At 52.7% G+C, this 20502-nt stretch overlaps 1 protein-coding gene across 2 annotated transcripts in view; it reads right to left on the bottom strand.

Annotated features, from left to right (window-relative positions):
- Positions 1–20502, bottom strand: part of TRA2B (transformer 2 beta homolog) — a 143875-nt gene that overhangs the window by 107984 nt on the left and 15389 nt on the right. The gene's annotated exons all lie outside the window — the stretch shown is intronic.

Genomic DNA, 20502 nt, shown 5'->3' with positions numbered 1-20502 from the left:
GCGCAAGTGGCAAGCGTAGTGCTAGAGCAAAAAGAGGAGACTCATACAAATGTGAAGGGGCCATGGCAAAGCCAAAGACCTTATCTACAGTCCTTCCCCGATGCATGAAGAGGTTATTGCACCTAAACTTCTAAGGTGAATAAAAGCAAGAACTGTGGAAAAAAGAAGAGCAATAGGGTCTCACCCGAGTAAATATAGGGTGATAAGAGTAAAATACACTCACCAAATAAGAGTTGTGAAAGTCACAACTACTATGCATGCATGGAATCCAGGTCAACGGCAGCAGCACCCAGGATGGCTGATAACTGAGAGTAGTGAAGTAGGGCTTTCAAAGCCGCACCAAAGACCACTATGACCGATTGTAAGATTAATGTTACTTTTTTTTATTACATATTCAGGTCAACGCGTTTCTGGAGTCTTTGCTCCCTTCCTCAGGACATACAGGAAAAAGTACATCAAATCTGCCTACAGGAAAAAGTACATCAAATCTGCCAACAGATTTGGTGTACTTCTTCCTGTATGTCCTGAGGAAGGGAGCAGAGACTCCAGAAACACGTTGACCTGAATATGTAATAAAAAGTAACATTAATCTTACAACCGGTCATAATGGTCTTTGGCGCGGCTTTGAAAGCCCTACTTCACTACTCTCCGTTATAAGGTGAATAAAAGGGATCCAATCACCAGGATTTTCGAATATACGAGGGGCTGCTGATAAGTCTTTTGGCTTTGTGATTTTTTTTTGTTTCTATGGTAACAAATGTTACATCATATAAGCCTTGTGTCTAATATGTGTTTCCAAAATTTTGTGTTTGTTGCTTATGGCAACAGTGTTCTACGCATGCGGGAAGACAAAATGGCGGAGTCTAATGCGATATTCACAGTAACTGAGAGCAGAGGAGGGATAAAATTCTTGTTTCTGCAAAGAAAGTCCGTGAAGGATATTCATGGTGATAAGTAGCAGATATTGGGGGATCGATGGCCTTCATATTCCACAGTTAAGAACCGGGTTGCCAAATTTAAAAAACGGGCCACTTCAGCACCAACGAGGAGGAACATTCTGGACGACGGAGAGTGATTGTTCCAGAGATTGTTGATGCGGTGCACAACCTCATACTGGAGAATCCACGAATTTCAGCTAAAAGCAATAGAACACATCATGGGGATTTCCCTAGAAAGTTTGTGTAATTTTCCATGAACATTTGGACATGAGGAAGCTATCTGCAAAGTGGGTCCCCAAATGTGTGACAACAGATCAGAGAAGCATGCGAGTGACAACTTCCCGGTCCATTTGTCAGCGTTTCCGGCTCATAAGAACTTCTTGGATCGACCGGTCACTATGGATGAGACCTGGATTTATTTGTGTGACCCTAAAAACAAGGAGCAGTCAAAAGACTGGAGGTACAGTGGTTGTCCTCATCCAAACAAGTTCAGGGTGCAAATATCAGTCACTAAGGTGATGGCGTCTGTGTTCTGGGATAACGAGGGCGTGCCGCTAGTGCACCACTTTCAAAAGGGTTCCACCATCAATGCAAGGTAAGGCTATGTGCCCATGTGTGTGCGCTCTGCACTGCAGCGTATTGTCACTGCATGTTCGCTTCAGAGCGCAGCTGAAAAGCTCCGTTCTGAAACTTTGGTGACTGCAGAATTCGTGCGCTCTGGATGCTGCCTCTCCCTATAAACAGAATGGAGACAGCATGCAAAAGCGCACGAAAGTAGTGACATATTGCTTTTTAGAACGCAGCGATTTGGTAGCATGAAAATCGCTGCGTTCTAAAACGCAACATGGGCATGGATTATGCACATTCATAGATTGTGCAGGGGACGCATGCAGTTACGCTGCAGTGCAGAACGCAGCGTAACTGCATGCAATACACACACGTGGGCACAGAGCTTAATACATTGAACTTTTGGACCAATTCAAGGTAGCTCTGAAGGCCCAAAGGCGTGACGAGCTGTCCAAAGGAATCTTATTCCTGTTCACACTGAACAAGCCACAACGGCAGAACTGGGCTTCCAGCTAGTTGACCACCCACCTTATTCACCAGATCTAGCTCCCTCCCGACTATCATCTGTTTCCAAACCTGAAGAAACCTCAAGGGTACCAAATTTCACACCATTTCTGATGCCATGACTGCTACGGATGCCTGGTTTGAGGCACAACTAAAATCTTTTTTTGCTAGGCTTACAGAACTTGGAATACCGATGTAAGACGTGTGTTTACATCAGTGAAGAGTATGTGTAATAAATGTAAAGTTTCATCACTCTCTCTCATTTCTTGCTGGGTAAAGCCAAAGACTTAGAAGCCCCTCATAACCTAAAGTCAGTGCTATACTGGCACTATCAGGCTGATTCTCTACATACCTTTAGTGGTCAGCTCAGATATTTATTTTCTTAGATTTCAAAACCTTAAGTTTATAAAATCACCAGCTTCTTGAGTGACAGCATCTGATAAGCCGATAATAGGCGGGGGAGGGAGGAGTATTCAGACTTCTCCCCTCCCCCTGTTAGAATTAGCAAAGTATTAAACAATCGATTTAATGTTTGACTTGCAGGACCTGTGTGAGGTCAGCCATGTGACCAGAGGGGCGGTGCCTCAGCCAACAAAAATTTTGCTTCCTGAGCCATGTTGGCTGAGGTCCCGCCCCTTCTGGTAACATGGGTATGACCTCAGCACAGGTCCTGCAAGTTAAAAAATTAAATTGACTGTATAATACTTTGCTAATTCTAACAGGTGGAGGGGAGAAGTCTTAATACTCCTCCCTCCCCCCGCCTATTATCGGATCCTCAGATACTGTCACTCAAGAAGCTGGAGATTTGACCACTAAAGGTATGTAGAGAATCAGCCGGATCGTGCCAGTATAGCACTGGCTTTAACTTATATACGAAAATCCTGGTGATAGGTTCCCTTTAAACAAGAACCAGGCTACAGATGCTTTGCAAAACACTTGCACCAAACGTGTATTGTATGTAATCTCTATACTTAAAGGGAACCTGTCACTAGGATTTCCGTTGCTGAATGGTGGTGGCCGCAGCTCATAAAGGAAAAACCATTATCACAGATTCTCTATTGACACCTGCTATGCTCATAATGCTAATAGGTGAATATATTTCAGTTAATACATTTTAGGCCTCATTCAGATGTCCATTTTATGTGTTCTTCACAGAACATGTACTCAAACTATGAAATGCTTTAATTTACTGTTATTTTTTTTAGGACCGATTGGCCAATCAAAAACATATGTCTCCGTCATTTTGCAGAGTCATTGATCAAACTTAGCCATACAAACCTATGGGCCAGGGAACACCTCAGCACAAAGAATGCAACTGAAACTTTGAAGTTCAGCTCCCCCAACCAGTGACAATACCTGATGAAACACTGACAGTAAAAAATGACAACACTGTTGAGGCTCAGATGCAAAACGCTGATTTAGCAACGATCCAGGTTTTTACATATGAGAAGAATCATGGACTGGTGAATGAAGTCCAATACTGAGACACCTTTATATGCACTCAACATTTTCTCCCAGTGACAGCTGCCATGCACAAAAGAAATACTTGAACCTCAATCAGTTCAGTAACTTCGGAATATCCTTCATTAAATCTACTTCACAAGTGGAAACCGGGCTCAGAGGTTGAGCACACCCCATAGCGAGAAGATGTCTGTTAGGCTATGTGCGCACGTTGCGTACAGTCACTGCAGAAATTTCTGCAGCGATCTGAAGAGCACATGTGCGCTTTAAATCGCTGCAGAAATGTCCGTAGTGAAAAAAAAAAAAAAAAAAAAGCAGATTCCATGCGCTCTGCCTGCAGCTCCTGCCATAGACAGAGCAGGAGCTGCCGGCAAAGTGCAGGAAAGAGATGTCACTTCTTAGAATGCAGCGCTTCGGCAGTAGCCGAAGCACTGCACTCTAAAACGCCACGTGTGCACGGCCCCTGCACAATCTCCATAGACTGTGCAGGGGACGCAGGACGCATGCAGTTACGCTGCGCTACAAAGCGCAGCGTAACTGCATGCATTTACGCAACGTGCGCACATAGCCTTACAGGCAGGAGCTGCCTCTAACATTTGAGGGTGGACAGTTAAATGCAGCTGTCAATCTGTGAAAATGAACAGCCCTGAACAGAATGGGCTGCCATGACTAGCAGATATCTGTTGAAGGCCTCCATGCCTACCATCACAGGGTTCCCTAGAAACCCAGCCTGTGGCTATATAGACCACAATACCGCAGTAGTTTGTAGATAGAAGTGATCATCCGCAAGATATAGTCCTCCAAAGGATCTGACAAATTGAGATATAGATTATATAGATATATATATATCTGGTATAGGTGCACCTCTACTACTGATCATATACTTGGTGTTGTATTCAGGCTTTACTTGCTCTGTACCATTAACTGTTGGTTTCATTATGTGCGGCATTGCTATGTAACCTCTTCATATGCCTCCTCATTGTTTATTTGCATATTCATTATTTATGTCTGAGGTGCCAGTGGTGTGTGCGCTATTCTTGTATATGGGGGTGGGGGGGAGGGGGAATCTTTCCTTCCCATTTTTATGTGTTAATATTCTTCTGCATTATCATTAAAAAAAAGATTTTCTTCGGCGCTCCATTGGGAGACCCAGACGATTGGGTGTATAGCACTGCCTCCGGAGGCCACACAAAGCATTACACTAAAAAGTGTAAGGCCCCTCCCCTTCTGGCTATACACCCCCAGTGGGATCACTGGCTCACCAGTTTTCTGCTTTGTGCGAAGGAGGTCAGACATCCACGCATAGCTCCACTGTTTAGTCAGCAGCAGCTGCTGACTATGTCGGATGGAAGAAAAGAGGGCCCATACTAGGGCCCCCAGCATGCTCCCTTCTCACCCCACTTGCGGTTTGTAAGGTTGAGGTACCCATTGCGGGTACGGAGGCGGGAGCCCACATGCTGTTTTCCTTCCCCATCCCCCTGTGGGGCTCTGAGGAAGTGGGATCTTACCGGCCTCCAAGCCCTGAGGCTGGGCTCCGTCCACAGACCCATTGAACCTGCTGGATAAGGAGCCGGGGTACCGTTCAGGGACAAGGCCCTGCAACATTCAGGTACTCTGTGTCCCCCTATGGACTGGCCGCGCACACTCCAGACTTGCTGGGTGTGCTAGTGCGCCGGGGACAGTAGCGCTGCGCGCTGGGGTTTGAGTCACTGCAGCTTGGCTGAGTGACTTTATGTGTTGGGAACTACCGCGCCGGCCGCTCTGGGAGCGGCGGCGCGGCTGGGACTTGTAGTGCGCCGGGGACTTAGCGCCGACCGTGCTTTTACGACGGCGGCGCTTATAAATCTAGTCCCCGGCTTTTGCGGCCTAGCTCCGCTTCGTTCCCGCCCCCTCCCTGTCACTCAGGGAAGGGGACAGGCGTTGTGCAATCGTCAGCGCCGAGGGCTGGAGCCTTATTTACATGCTCCAGCCCTCTCACTGGGCACAGTGGGACGCAGCTTTCCCGCTTTTTGTCTGAGCACATCCAGGGCCCGCCCCCCCTCCACAGAGACGCCGGCAGCCATTCCTGCATGCAGTCTGGCTGGGGAACGGACACAGGCTCTGGGAGACCCAGACAAGGGATTTCTGGCGACCACACACCCGCGTTAAGCGGGTGGTAAGCAGCACATTCGTGCTGGCCCCACTAGTGCCACAGTGTTATTTGGTGTACTTTTTCCTGTACCAGATATATCTATATATATTGCACTGTAAGGTCGCTTCTTGGCTGTATACCCCTATTGCTCTGAGGAGACGACAACATGTCATCCGCAAAACGCAAGGGTGCCAAGACACAGGCTGTGAACGCTGCTTGTGCAGCTTGTGGGGCTAATCTACCGGCAGGTTACAATGACCCCCATTGTGTGCAATGTTCGGTCCCTGTGCCACTTCGTCAGCCGGAGCCTATGGTGGTAGTGGCCCAGGCAGAGTCGCCAGTGAACCCTGTCCCGGTGACGGGGACAGAGTTTGCTGTTTTTGCTGACAGGATGTCTGTCACTATGACAAAAATCCTAGAGACCTTGCAGGCCAGGCCAGTTACTCAGTCCATGGACACTGCTGCGGCAATGTTCCCCGGTCCCCCTCAGTTGGAGTTAATCAGTGCTTCAAGGGGGTCCCAGCCATCTCAACCTGACGGCTCTGATTCAGATGACAGCCCCAGGCAGCCTAAGCGTGCTCGCTGGGAGAGACCCCCCACGTCATCACGCGGATCAGGGTCTCAGCGAGAAGAGTCTCTACATGATGAGAGAGGAGGGTGATCAGGAGTCTAATCCTGAAACCGCTCTCAATCTGGATACTCCTGATGGTGACGCCATGGTAAATGACCTTATAGCGGCCATCAATAGACTGTTGGATATTTCTCCCCCAGCCCCTTCTGCAGAGGAGGCAGCTGCACAGCAGGAGAAGTTCCATTTCAGGTATCCCAAGCCTAAACTGAGTACTTTTCTGGACCACGCTGACTTCAGAGAATCAGTCCAGAAACACCATGCCTACCCAGATAAGCGTTTCTCCAAACGTCTTAAGGATACACGTTATCCCTTTCCCCCTGACGTGGTCAAACGCTGGACACAGTGTCCAAAGGTGGATCCCCCAATCTCCAGGCTTGCAGCTAGATCCATAGTTGCAGTGGAAGATGGGGCTTCACTTAAAGATGCCAATGACAGACAGATGGACCTTTGGTTAAAGTCTGTCTATGAAGCTATTGGCGCGTCGTTTGCTCCAGCATTCGCGGCCGTGTGGGCACTCCAAGCTATTTCGGCTGGCCTGGCACAGGTGGACTCTCTCATATGTCCAGCAGTGCCGCGAGTAGCGTCCCTAACCTCGCAAATGTCTGCGTTTGCGACTTACGCTATCAACGCTGTCCTGGACTCTACAAGCCGTACCTCAATTGCGTCTGCCAACTCTGTTGTCTTGCGCAGAGCCTTGTGGTTAAAGGAATGGAAAGCGGATTCTGCTTCCAAAAAATGTTTAACCAGCTTGCCGCTATCTGTAGATAGACTGTTTGGTGAACAATTGGCTGAAATTATTAAACAATCCAAGGGTAAGGACTCCTCCTTACCCCAGCCCAGATCAAGCAAACCTCAACAGAGGAAGTGGCAGTCGAGGTTTCGGTCCTTTCGAGGCTCCAGCAAGACCCATTTCTCCTCGTCCAAAGGAACTCAGAAGGAGCAAAGGAGCTCAGATTCCTGGCGGGCTCAGTCACGCCCCAAGAAAGCAACCGGAGGAACCGCTTCCAAGGCGGCTGCCTCATGACTTTCGGCCTCAGCCCTCCGCATCCTCGGTCGGTGGCAGGCTCTCCCGCTTTTGCGACATTTGGCTACCACAGGTCAAAGACCGGTGGGTAGCGGACATTTTGTCTCACGGGTACAGGATAGAATTCAATTCTCGTCCTCCGCCTCGGTTCTTCAGAACCTCCCCACATCCCGACCGAGCAGATGCCCTTCTGCAGGCGGTGTGCTCACTAAAAGCAGAGGGAGTGGTGATCCCTGTTCCTCTGCAGGAACAAGGGCAAGGTTTTTACTCCAATCTCTTCGTGGTTCCAAAAAAGGACGGCTCGTTCCGTCCTGTTCTGGACCTAAAGCTGCTCAACAAGCATGTGAACGCCAGGCGGTTCCGGATGGAATCCCTCCGCTCTGTCATTGCCTCAATGTCTCAAGGAGATTTCCTTGCATCAATAGACATCAAAGATGCTTATCTCCACGTGCCGATTGCTACAGAACACCAACGTTTCCTACGTTTCGTGATAGGAGACGACCATCTCCAGTTCGTAGCTCTGCCATTTGGTCTGGCGACAGCCCCACGGGTTTTCACCAAGGTCATGGCGGCAGTGGTAGCAGTCTTGCATTCTCAGGGTCATTCGGTGATCCCTTACTTAGACGATCTACTTGTCAAAGCACCCTCTCAAGAGGCATGCCAACACAGCCTGAATGTTGCGCTGGAGACTCTCCAGACTTTCGGGTGGATCATCAACTTTTCAAAGTCAAACCTGGCACCGACTCAATCACTAACGTATCTTGGCATGGAGTTTCATACTCTCTCAGCGATAGTGAAGCTTCCGCTGGACAAGCAGCGGTCTCTACGGACAGGGGTGCAGTCTCTCCTTCAGGGTCAGTCGCACCCCTTAAGGCGCCTCATGCACTTCCTAGGGAAGATGGTGGCAGCAATGGAGGCAGTCCCGTTCGCGCAGTTTCATCTGCGTCCACTTCAATGGGACATTCTCCGCCAGTGGGACGGGAAGACAACTTCCCTAGACAGGAAAGTCTCCCTTTCTCAGACGGCCAAGGATTCTCTGCTATGGTGGCTCCTTCCCACCTCATTAACGCAGGGAAGATCCTTCCTACCCCCATCCTGGGCAGTGGTCACGACAGACGCGAGTCTGTCAGGGTGGGGAGCAGTTTTTCTCCACCACAGGGCTCAAGGGACGTGGACTCAGCAGGAGTCCACCCTTCAGATCAATGTTCTTGAAATCAGGGCAGTGTATCTTGCCCTATTAGCCTTCCAGCAGTGGCTGGAAGGAAAGCAGATCCGAATTCAGTCGGACAACTCCACAGCGGTGGCATACATCAACCACCAAGGAGGGACACGCAGTCGGCAAGCCTTCCAGGAAGTCAGGCGGATTCTGATGTGGGTGGAGGAAAGAGCATCCACCATATCAGCGGTTCACATCCCGGGCGTAGAAAACTGGGAAGCAGACTTCCTCAGTCGCCAGGGCATGGACGCAGGGGAATGGTCCCTTCACCCGGACGTGTTTCAGGAAATCTGCCGCCGCTGGGGGGTGCCGGACGTCGACCTAATGGCGTCTCGGCACAACAACAAGGTCCCGACCTTCATAGCGCGGTCTCGCGATCAAAGAGCTCTGGCGGCAGACGCCTTGGTGCAAGATTGGTCGCAGTTCCGGCTCCCTTATGTGTTTCCACCTCTGGCACTCTTGCCCAGAGTGTTACGCAAGATCAGATCCGATTGCGGCCGCGTCATACTCGTCGCCCCAGACTGGCCGAGGAGGTCGTGGTACCCGGATCTGTGGCATCTCACGGTCGGCCAACCGTGGGCACTACCAGACCGACCAGACTTACTGTCCCAAGGGCCGTTTTTCCATCGGAATTCTGCGGCCCTGAACCTGACTGTGTGGCCATTGAGTCCTGGATGATAGCGTCTTCAGGATTATCCCAAGGGGTCGTTGCCACCATGAGACAGGCTAGGAAGTCCACGTCTGCTAAGATCTACCACTGAACGTGGAAGATTTTCTTATCCTGGTGCTCTGCACAAGGAGTATCTCCCTGGCCATTCGCGTTACCTGTCTTTCTTTCCTTCCTGCAAGCTGGGTTGGAAAAGGGCTTGTCGCTCGGCTCCCTTAAAGGGCAAGTCTCCGCACTATCCGTGTTTTTTCAGAAGCGTCTAGCACGACTTTCTCAGGTGCGCACGTTCCTGCAGGGGGTTTGTCATATCGTACCTCCGTACAGGCGGCCTTTAGATCCGTGGGATCTAAAGAAAGTCCTTGTTACTCTCCAGAAGCCGCCATTCGAGCCTCTGAGGGATGTGTCACTTTCTCGACTCTCACAGAAAGTGGCCTTTCTGGTAGCGGTCACGTCTCTTCGGAGAGTGTCTGAACTAGCAGCGCTGTCATCCAAAGCTCCTTTCCTGGTGTTCCACCAGGACAAGGTAGTGCTGCGCCCCATTCAGGAGTTTCTCTTTAAGGTGGTATCCTCTTTTCATCTTAATCAGGATATCTCCTTGCCTTCCTTTTATCCGCATGCAGTTCATCGGTATGAAAAGGATTTACATTTGTTGGATCTGGTGAGAGCACTCAGAATCTACATTTCCCGCACGGCGCCCCTGCGCCGCTCGGATGCACTCTTTGTCCTTGTCGCTGGTAAGCGCAAAGGGTCGCAGGCTTCCAAAGCCACCCTGGCTCGGTGGATCAAAGAACCAATTCTTGAAGCCTACCGTTCTGCTGGGCTTCCGGTTCCATCAGGGCTGAAGGCCCATTCTACCAGAGCCGTGGGTGCGTCCTGGGCATTGCGACACCAGGCTACGGCTCAACAGGTGTGCCAGGCAGCTACCTGGTCGAGTCTGCACACTTTCACCAAACATTATCAGGTGCATACCTATGCTTCGGCGGACGCCAGCCTAGGTAGAAGAGTCCTGCAGGCGGCAGTTGCCTCCCCGTAGGGGAGGGCTGTCTTTGCAGCTCTAGCATGAGGTATTTCTTTACCCACCCAGGGACAGCTTTTGGACGTCCCAATCGTCTGGGTCTCCCAATGGAGCGCCGAAGAAGAAGGGAATTTTGTTACTTACCGTAAATTCCTTTTCTTCTAGCTCCTATTGGGAGACCCAGCACCCGCCCTGTTGTCCTTCGGGATTTTTGGTTGTTTTTCGGGTACACATGTTGTTCATGTTGAATGGTTTTCAGTTCTCCGATGTTACTTCGGAGTGAATTTGTTTAAACCAGTTCTTGGCTTTCCTCCTTCTTGCTTTTGCACTAAAACTGGTGAGCCAGTGATCCCACGGGGGGTGTATAGCCAGAAGGGGAGGGGCCTTACACTTTTTAGTGTAATGCTTTGTGTGGCCTCCGGAGGCAGTGCTATACACCCAATCGTCTGGGTCTCCCAATAGGAGCTAGAAGAAAAGGAATTTACGGTAAGTAACAAAATTCCCTTCTTTTCCCTTTTGCATACAATCCTAAGGTTGTTCGTGTCCTTACTAGCCTGGATTTCCAGTGTATGATTACTTTAGCTGTACTAATTAATCCCATATTTCAGTTTTAAGGCCTCCTTCACAGATCAGTGTTTCCAGTATGTGTGACGTCCATTTTCACACGTACCGGAGGCACAGACATCCATTGATCTTAATGGGTCTATGCACACGTCTGTTTCGAAATGGACTGTTTGTAGCACACGCGTGTCAGTGTGCTCCACACAGCAACATGTCAGTTTTGTGCCGGCAACACGGGTGTCACACGGACCAAACACAGACGTGATCAGTGTGACACGCACCAGAGAAAACACAGGTCACAAAAATAAACAATTTTTACACTTACCTGTATCCAGTGCTGCTGCCTCTGCTGTTACTTCCAGTCCTGCTCATTATAGATTATTATACATATATCATGGGCGGCACGGTGGCTCAGTGGTTAGCACTGCAGTCTTGCAGCACTGGGGTCCTGTGTTCTAGTCCCACTAAGGACAACATCTGCAAGGAGTTTGTATGTTCTCCCCGTGTTTGCGTGGGTTTCCTCCGGGCACTCCGGTTCCCTCCCACACTTGAAAGAAGGGAATTTTGTTACTTACCGTAAATTCCTTTTCTTCTAGCTCTTATTGGGAGACCCAGACGATTGGGTGTATAGCACTGCCTCCGGAGGCCACACAAAGCAATTACACTAAAAAGTGTAAGGCCCCTCCCCTTCTGGCTATACACCCCCAGTGGGATCACTGGCTCACCAGTTTTAGTGCAAAAGCAAGAAGGAGGAAAGCCAATAACTGGTTTAAACAAATTCACTCCGAGTAACATCGGAGAACTGAAAACCGTTCAACATGAACAACATGTGTACCCGCAAACAAACCAAAAATCCCGAAGGACAACAGGGCGGGTGCTGGGTCTCCCAATAAGAGCTAGAAGAAAAGGAATTTACGGTAAGTAACAAAATTCCCTTCTTCTTCAGCGCTCTATTGGGAGACCCAGACGATTGGGACGTCCAAAAGCTGTCCCTGGGTGGGTAAAGAAATACCTCATGTTAGAGCTGCAAGACAGCCCTCCCCTATGGGGAGGCAACTGCCGCCTGCAGGACTCTTCTACCTAGGCTGGCGTCCGCCGAAGCATAGGTATGCACCTGATAATGTTTGGTGAAAGTGTGCAAACTCGACCAGGTAGCTGCCTGGCACACCTGTTGAGCCGTAGCCTGGTGTCGTAATGCCCAGGATGCACCCACGGCTCTGGTAGAATGGGCCTTCAGCCCTGATGGAACCGGAAGCCCAGCAGAACGGTAGGCTTCAATAATTGGTTCTTTGATCCATCGAGCCAGGGTGGCCTTAGAAGCCTGCGACCCTTTGCGCTGACCAGCGACAAGGACAAAGAGTGCATCCGAACGGCGCAAGGGCGCCGTGCGGGAGATGTAGATTCTGAGTGCTCTCACCAGATCTAACAAATGTAAATCTTTCTCATACCGATGAACTGCATGAGGACAAAACGAAGGCAAAGAGATATCCTGATTAAGATGAAAAGAGGATACCACCTTCGGGAGAAACTCCTGAATGGGGCGCAGCACAACCTTGTCCTGGTGGAAGACCAGGAAGGGAGCCTTGGATGATAGTGCTGCCAGCTCAGACACTCTCCGAAGAGATGTGATCGCTACCAGAAAAGCCACTTTCTGTGATAGTCTAGAAAGTGAAACCTCCCTCAGAGGCTCGAAGGGCGGCTTCTGGAGGGCAACTAGTACCCTGTTTAGATCCCATGGATCTAACGGCCGCTTGTACGGGGGTACGATATGGCAAACCCCCTGTAGGAACGTGCGCACCTTAGGAAGGCGTGCCAAACGCCTCTGAAAAAAGACGGATAGCGCCGAGACCTGACCTTTAAGGGAGCTGAGCGACAAACCTTTTTCTAACCCAGATTGCAGGAAAGAAAGAAAGGTAGGCAATGCAAATGGCCAGGGAGACACTCCCTGAGCAGAGGACCAGGATAAGAATATCCTCCACGTTCTGTGGTAGATCTTAGCGGACGTGGGCTTCCTAGCCTGTCTCATGGTGGCAACGACCCCTTGGGACAATCCTGAAGACGCTAGGATCCAGGACTCAATGGCCACACAGTCAGGTTCAGGGCCGCAGAATTCCGATGGAAAAACGGCCCTTGGGACAGTAAGTCTGGTCGGTCTGGGAGTGCCCACGGTTGGCCGACCGTGAGCTGCCACAGATCCGGATACCACGCCCTCCTCGGCCAGTCTGGGGCGACAAGTATGACGCGGCTGCAATCGGATCTGATCTTGCGTAGCACTCTGGGCAAGAGTGCCAGAGGTGGAAACACATAAGGGAGCCGGAACTGCGACCAATCTTGCACTAGGGCGTCTGCCGCCAGTGCTCTTTGATCGCGAGACCGTGCCATGAAGGTTGGGACCTTGTTGTTGTGCCGTGACGCCATTAGGTCGACGTCCGGCACCCCCCAGCGGCGACAGATTTCCTGAAACACGTCTGGGTGAAGGGACCATTCCCCTGCGTCCATGCCCTGGCGACTGAGGAAGTCTGCTTCCCAGTTTTCTACGCCGGGGATGTGAACTGCGGATATGGTGGAGGCTGTGGCTTCTGTCACAAACCACCGGGGGGGGTCACTCAGAAATTCCCCGCGCTGGCTACCAGTACGTCACAATCGGGGGGTAACAAGTGGGGGTCACCCCTCCTTTATACCTCCCGACCGACAGACAGAGCACGTGACGCGCTCTCTAGCGCCCCTCTTATAGTCAGGCCAATTATGGAATTGCCCGACAATAAGCAAGGAGGCCGCTATACTACTTATGCCGATTATTGAAGGGTCCCCGGTGAGAGTAGGGTATATATTCCCCCGACCTCCGCGGGCGGAATATATAAAACCTCCCTGAATCTCACTGGCCTCCCCACAATAATCCTTGGCACAACTCGCTGCCACCAACCGCTTCACGGTAACTATTAGCCGAACACACAGACGTGGGATTCAAGATCGAGATAACAGAACAGCCCAAGATTAATTATATAATTTAATCAGCCTAAAGCACACTAGAAACTACAATATATACAATAGGGAATCTACAGAATATACATATGTCAGAGTACAGTTACAATCAAAGCATGGGTTACAAACAGGCATACACAGTTCCAGCAGTTACCTTGTTGCGTCTGGCCACAGGGGGGCGCTGTACCCAGGTTTCTAGGATCCTTCCCACAGATGTTTCCTACACGTGCCCCCAGCGAAAAGAACACTGGAAAATGGCCGAAGTAGGGTTATCAACCTGGGCAAATCCAGGTCCCCTCCTACCTTAGTGACCTCAGAGGGAGCACTGCTCCACCCCTGGCTTGAGTTATGGACAATCCACAACATGGAATATGGGCCATAACTTTGCCTGGGAGCGTCGTAGGCGGACGCCAATGCTCTCATTGTGACAGTTATGAATTTAGCTACAGAACGAGGGGACTCATGACCTGTCTGCCAGTTCCCCATTGGCTGATATCACGCCTGGGGCATTTCCCAATGTCCTGCTCCCATAAAAAGGGTGTGCCGGCATCGTCCGCATGCGGAGACACCATTTTTATGGTTGCCATATTTATCGGAAATATGGCTTGCGAGATATGAACCATTTTTTACTGGAGTCGTTCTGTCTGGCTAGTTCCATAGCCTTGCTAATTAGCTAGCAGCCCCCACTACAGGGTCACGGCAGGGAGTCATCCTGTGTCCATTGTCCCCAAGCCACCTAATTTCCATATCACAGGACATGGCCATGGAGGTGTAAGTGGAACACTGAGAACAAGAAGGGAGGGGGCACTGCCAGGGAGTGATGAGGGATTATGACTGGAGTCATAATTCATCTTCATATCCCGGGATTTGCCTCACACCTCCCCCCTTTTGAGGGCGCTAGGGGGCAGCACACTCCGGTGTTCCCCCGTGCGCCCGTCCGCGACCTCTCCTTGTCGGGACAGCCCGTCTGCGTTACCGTGGTCACGGCCCCTTTTGTGGCGAATGGTGAAGTTGTATTGCTGGAGCGCAAGGCTCCATCGCAACAATCGCCCATTCGTCCCAGAGACGGTGTGCAACCAGCTGAGGGGATTGTGGTCCGTCTCCACGATGAAGTGGCGCCCGTATAGATAGGGTTGCAGACGCTGCAGGGCCCACACTATGGCCAGGCACTCCTTCTCCATCGTGGAATAGGCAACTTCCCTTGGTAACAGCTTCCTGCTCAGGTACAAGACTGGGTGCTCTTGGCTCGCAGAGTCCACCTGGCTGAGCACCGCACCGAGGCCGAAGTCACTGGCGTCGGTCTGTACTACAAACGGCCGCGTGAAGTCGGCTGCCTGTAGCACGGGCGGGCTGGACAGGGCGTCCTTTAGGGCCCGGAAGGCTGTCTCGCAGTCCATTGTCCAATCGACTGCAGAGGGCAGCTTCTTCTTGGTGAGGTCCGTCAAGGGCTTTGCCAGGCTACTATAGCATGGAACAAACCTCCTATAGTACCCAGCGGTCCCCAAGAAGGACATCACCTGCTTCTTGGTCCTGGGGGTGGGCCAGGATGCGATGGCTTCCACTTTCTCAGGCTCGGGCTTCAGTGTTCTCCCACCTACCCGGTGACCGAGGTACTGGACCTCGCTCATGGCCAGCTGACACTTTCCCGGCTTGATGGTCAAACCTGCCCGGTGGATCCGCCTGAGCACCTGTGCTAGATGCTCTAGGTCGTCCTCCCAGGTGGGACTGAAGACGGCAATGTCATCCAGGTACGCGGCCGCGTACCCTTCAAGTCCCTTGAGCAGGGTGTTGACCATCCGCTGGAAAGTGGCAGGGGCATTCCTCATCCCGAATGGCATCACCGTGGACTCGTACAGTCCAAATGGGGTAATAAAGGCAGAGCGTTCCCTGGCCTTGCGAGTCAGGGGGATCTGCCAATATCCCCGGCTCAGATCCATGATGGTCAGGTACTGAGCCCCGGCCAACTGATCGAGCAGGTCATCGATGCGTGGCATTGGGTACGCATCGGCGACCGTGACCGCATTGAGCCCCCTGTAGTCCACGCAGAACCGAGTGGTTCGGTCCTTCTTAGGGACGAGGACTACAGGCGAGGCCCAAGCGCTGTTGGATGCCTGGATCACCCCCAGCTTCAGCATCTCGTCAATCTCCTGGCGCATGTGTTGCTGCACCTCCAGGGAGACCCGATATGCTGAACGCCGGATCGGGGGATGATCCCCAGTGTCCACGTGATGGACAGCCAAGTCAGTCCTTCCGGGCTGGTTGGTAAACAACCCCCGGAAGGGGAGGAGGGTGGCCCACAGCTGGGACCGTTGGTCTTCCAAGAGCTGGTGGCCAACCTCCACATCCTCAATGGATCCGCCTGCCCTAACCTGGGCTAGCATATCCAAGAGGGTTTCCGCTTCTCCCTCCTCGGGCAGGTTGCACACGGGGAGCGCACATGCCTCCCGCTCATGATGTGCCTTCATCATGTTCGCATGGAAGGGCTTCCGCCTTCCACGGGCAGGGTCCAGGGTGACCAGGTACGTTACAGGGTTGAGCTGCTGGTACACGAGGTATGGGCCTTCCCAGGCTGCCTGAAGCTTGTCCTGTGGTACGGGGACCAGTACCCACACCTTTTGACCCACTTGGTAGGTCCTCTCACAAGCGTTCTGGTCGTACCAACGCTTCTGATCGGCCTGGGCTTGAGCCATATTGTCGTGTACCAGTTGCGTCAAGGCCTGCATTTTGTCCCGGAAGCGCATGACATACTCGATAACCGACACTCCAGGGGTGGCCAAATCCCCTTCCCAAGCCTCTTTCACCAGAGCCAGGGGGCCCCGCACACGTCGCCCGTACAGGAGCTCAAACGGTGAGAATCCTGTTGAGGCCTGTGGAACCTCCCGGTAAGCAAATAACAGGTGTGGGAGATACCGCTCCCAGTCACGCCCATGGGAGTCGACCAACATCTTAAGCATCTGCTTTAAGGTGCCATTGAACCGCTCGCACAGGCCATTAGTCTGTGGATGGTACGGGCTGGCCACCAGATGTCGCACCTGGACTTGCTTACAGAGGGCCTCCATCAGCTGGGACATGAATTGGGTCCCCCGGTCAGTGAGCATTTCCTGGGGAAAACCCACTCGGGAGAAAATCTCCAGCAATGCGGTGGCCACCTTGTCAGCCCGAATGGACGACAAGGCCACTGCTTCTGGGTACCGGGTGGCATAGTCCACTACCGTCAGTAGGAAGCGTTTCCCGGAGCTGCTGGGGATGGCCAGCGGGCCGACCAGATCCACAGCCACCCTCCTGAAAGGCTCATCGATGATTGGCAGAGATACCAGTGGGGCTTTGGGGCGTGGCCCCGCCTTCCCCACTCTCTGACAGGTTTCACACGAACGGCAGTAGGCAGCCACATCGGCCCCCATTTTTGGCCAGTAGAAATGCTGGTTTAACCTGGCCTTGGTCTTAGCGATCCCTAGGTGTCCGGCCATCGGAATCTCATGTGCGATCCGCAACAACTCCGTCCGGAACGGATAGGGTACCACCAACTGTCGGTCCCTGGGCCACGCCTCCGGTGAACCCTGCTGGACCGTGGCCCGGTACAGCCGTCCTTGGTCCCAGACCACTCGCTCCGGGTCCGAGTCCGAGGGAGGCTGTGCCGCCTGCTCCTTAAGAGCTTTCAGGCTGTCGTCAGCTTCTAACGCTGCCTGAAACCCCTGACTAGATGTGGCCAGAATCGACGAGACTGTCACATCTTCAGTCAGTACCCCGGGACCTGTGTCCTGGCCTCCACCTGACTCGGCTGCCACTTGGTCAGAAGGGGAAGAGCTATCGGACCTCCGGGAGGCCCCTTGGCTTCCAGCACTCCCACTGCGGGTGACAGCGGCCACAGCTGCTGCGACCGTGGGTCGTGCCTGCTCCTCCTCCGTTCCTGACCAAGTCGCCGGTTCAGGCAGACCTACCTGGCTTCCTGACACCCCGGTTGTGGGGGAACCATGCACCGAGATCTTACCTGGGAGCACTTCCGCTCCTGGACCGGCCCCAATCTCACCTGCCTGTTCCCCTCCTGCAGCAACAGAACCCCGCTGTGAAATCTCTGGGGACCCCACATTTGCTGTGGTAGCCCCCACCCCACACACTGGTCCTCCCCCTGCAGCACCCTGCTCTCTGCTTATCCCTGCAGAGGGCAACAGATCCCAGCTCACAGGCTGATTACTTGTAGAGGCATTGTCACACCTTTCTCTGACCCCCTCCCCTGTCACAGCTGCAGCTGTGTGTGTGTCTATGGTGTCTATGCAAGCAGAAATATCAGAGTTCACTCCCTCCTCCCTTACATCATTCATAGATAACACATTAACATTGCCCGGAGGCATGTCAGTACTGGCTGAAGGTTCAGCCCTTGGTTGGGGCCCAAACTGGGAGGTTATCTGCCCCAAATCTGTCCCAAGTAGCACGTTTGCGGGGATCCGATCAGTTACCCCCACCTCCCTCACCCCTCGCCCTGCGCCCCAGTCCACATAAATGTCAGCAACAGGCAGCGCCGGGTCAATGCCTCCAATCCCGGAGACAGCGAGGGTTTTTCCAGGGATCAAGTCTTGGGGGGACACCATCTCAGGCCGCACCAGAGTCACCTCCGAGGCGCTGTCTCGCAGTCCTATGGTCACAGACCGGCCGACGGTGACAGGTTGGAAGCTGTCCAGGGACCTACCACCACCCCCACCCACACAATACACCTTGGGCGGCCCTTGGGACGGGGACGGAGCCGGGGCCTTGGGACGCTGAGGGCACATGGCCTTGAAGTGTCCAGGTAGGTTGCACTGGTGGCACCGTCTTGGCTCTGCCACGGGCCTGGAGAGGGGAGTTGAGGGGGACACCCCCTGCAGTCTAGGGGCAGGTGGGGCAGTCGCAGAGTTCATCTTACCCCCTCTCCAGGTGCTGCTGGTGGCTGCTCTCCTGGCCTCAGGGGCCCGATTGTTGGTGTAGTCATCGGCCAGGGCAGCTGTAGCCGTGGACCCCTTTGGCTTCTGGTCTCGGATGAACTGGCGGAGATCCTCAGGGCAGTTCCACAAGAGTTGCTCCGTGATGAACAAGTCCAGGATCTCCGGTCCGGTGGAAAGCTGCAGGCCTTGGGTCCAGTGGTCGGCAGCTCGGGCAAGTGCCCGCCTGTGGTCAGCCAAGGAGTCCTTTGGTCCCTTCTGTAGGCTCCGGAACTTCTTGCAGTAGGACTCCGGGGTGAGGTTGTACTGTTGGATCAGGGCCCGCTTGATGGTGTCGTAGCCCTGATCTGCCTCAGCAGGCAAGTCCCCAAGGATATCCAGGGCCTTACCCCTTAAACGGGGGGGTCAGGTATTTGGCCCACTGGTCCTTGTTCAGATGGTGCTGCAAGCAAGTCCGTTCAAAAGCAGTCAAGAAAGAGTCCAAGTCTCCATCCTTCTCCAGCACTGGGAAGTCCTCAACACGGACCTTTGGAAGTTTGGTGTCTTGAAGGTCACGTGTGGCTGATGAGGGCCGGAGCTGAGCTAGCTGCAGCTGGTAGTCACGCTCTGCCTGGCGCTCTTCACGCGCTGCCTGCCGCTCCGCAGCCTCAGCCTCACGCGCTGCTTGCCGCTCTGCCCTGCGCTCTGCCAGGAGTCCCTTGTAGCCCTCCTGGTCTCCAGCCTGGAGAAGGGCCATAGCCATTTGAAGAAGGCTATCCGAGCCTCCCAGGCTCGGTGGAATGGCACGTGGTGATCTGCGGCCCGCTGCGGAGCATGGTGCTTCACTGTCCATTGCAGAGCGGAGGGCTGGCATCTGGCTCGTTGAGGACCCTTGGGTGAGCTGCTCCTCATCTTGTCCATAATTGCAAGCTTGTGCGCTGTCCTCTGCAGAACGGTTTTCTGGCGTCGAGCTCCTGGAGGACTCGTGGGCAACCTCCTCATTACTGCCCACAGCACCGTCCTCCCTCTCTTCGGCTCCTGCTTTAGCATTGGCCAGTTGCATAGCTCTGCTCCTGGTGCCATCAGCCATTCTTGCAGACTTTTGGTCACTGACACAGAACTGACACCTGATGCCTCCACACACCTTACAGTATCTGCACTCTGACACTCTAGTGTTGAGCTAGTCTGAAGACCCCAGCAGCCACAGCTGCTGCAGGCAGTCTTTAGTGTCTGGGAGTATGGGTCTCACACTCACACACACTATTATCTCGATCCCACCGCTGCCACCAATATGTCACAAACCACCGGGGGGGTCACTCAGAAATTCCCCGCGCTGGCTACCAGTACGTCACAATCGGGGGGTAACAAGTGGGGGTCACCCCTCCTTTATACCTCCCGACCGACAGAGCACGTGACGCGCTCTCTAGCGCCCCTCTTATAGTCAGGCCAATTATGGAATTGCCCGACCATAAGCAAGGAGGCCGCTATACTACTTATGCCGATTATTGAAGGGTCCCCGGTGAGAGTAGGGTATATATTCCCCCGACCTCCGCGGGCGGAATATATAAAACCTCCCTGAATCTCACTGGCCTCCCCACAATAATCCTTGGCACAACTCGCTGCCACCAACCGCTTCACGGTAACTATTAGCCGAACACACAGACGTGGGATTCAAGATCGAGATAACAGAACAGCCCAAGATTAATTATATAATTTAATCAGCCTAAAGCACACTAGAAACTACAATATATACAATAGGGAATCTACAGAATATACATATGTCAGAGTACAGTTACAATCAAAGCATGGGTTACAAACAGGCATACACAGTTCCAGCAGTTACCTTGTTGCGTCTGGCCACAGGGGGGCGCTGTACCCAGGTTTCTAGGATCCTTCCCACAGATGTTTCCTAC

The sequence above is a fragment of the Anomaloglossus baeobatrachus genome, chromosome 7, assembly GCF_048569485.1.
Source record: "Anomaloglossus baeobatrachus isolate aAnoBae1 chromosome 7, aAnoBae1.hap1, whole genome shotgun sequence".
Classification (NCBI taxonomy): Eukaryota; Metazoa; Chordata; class Amphibia; order Anura; family Aromobatidae; genus Anomaloglossus; species Anomaloglossus baeobatrachus.
Note: the sequence above shows the minus strand (reverse complement) of the source record. Positions and strands in the feature narration are given on the sequence as shown.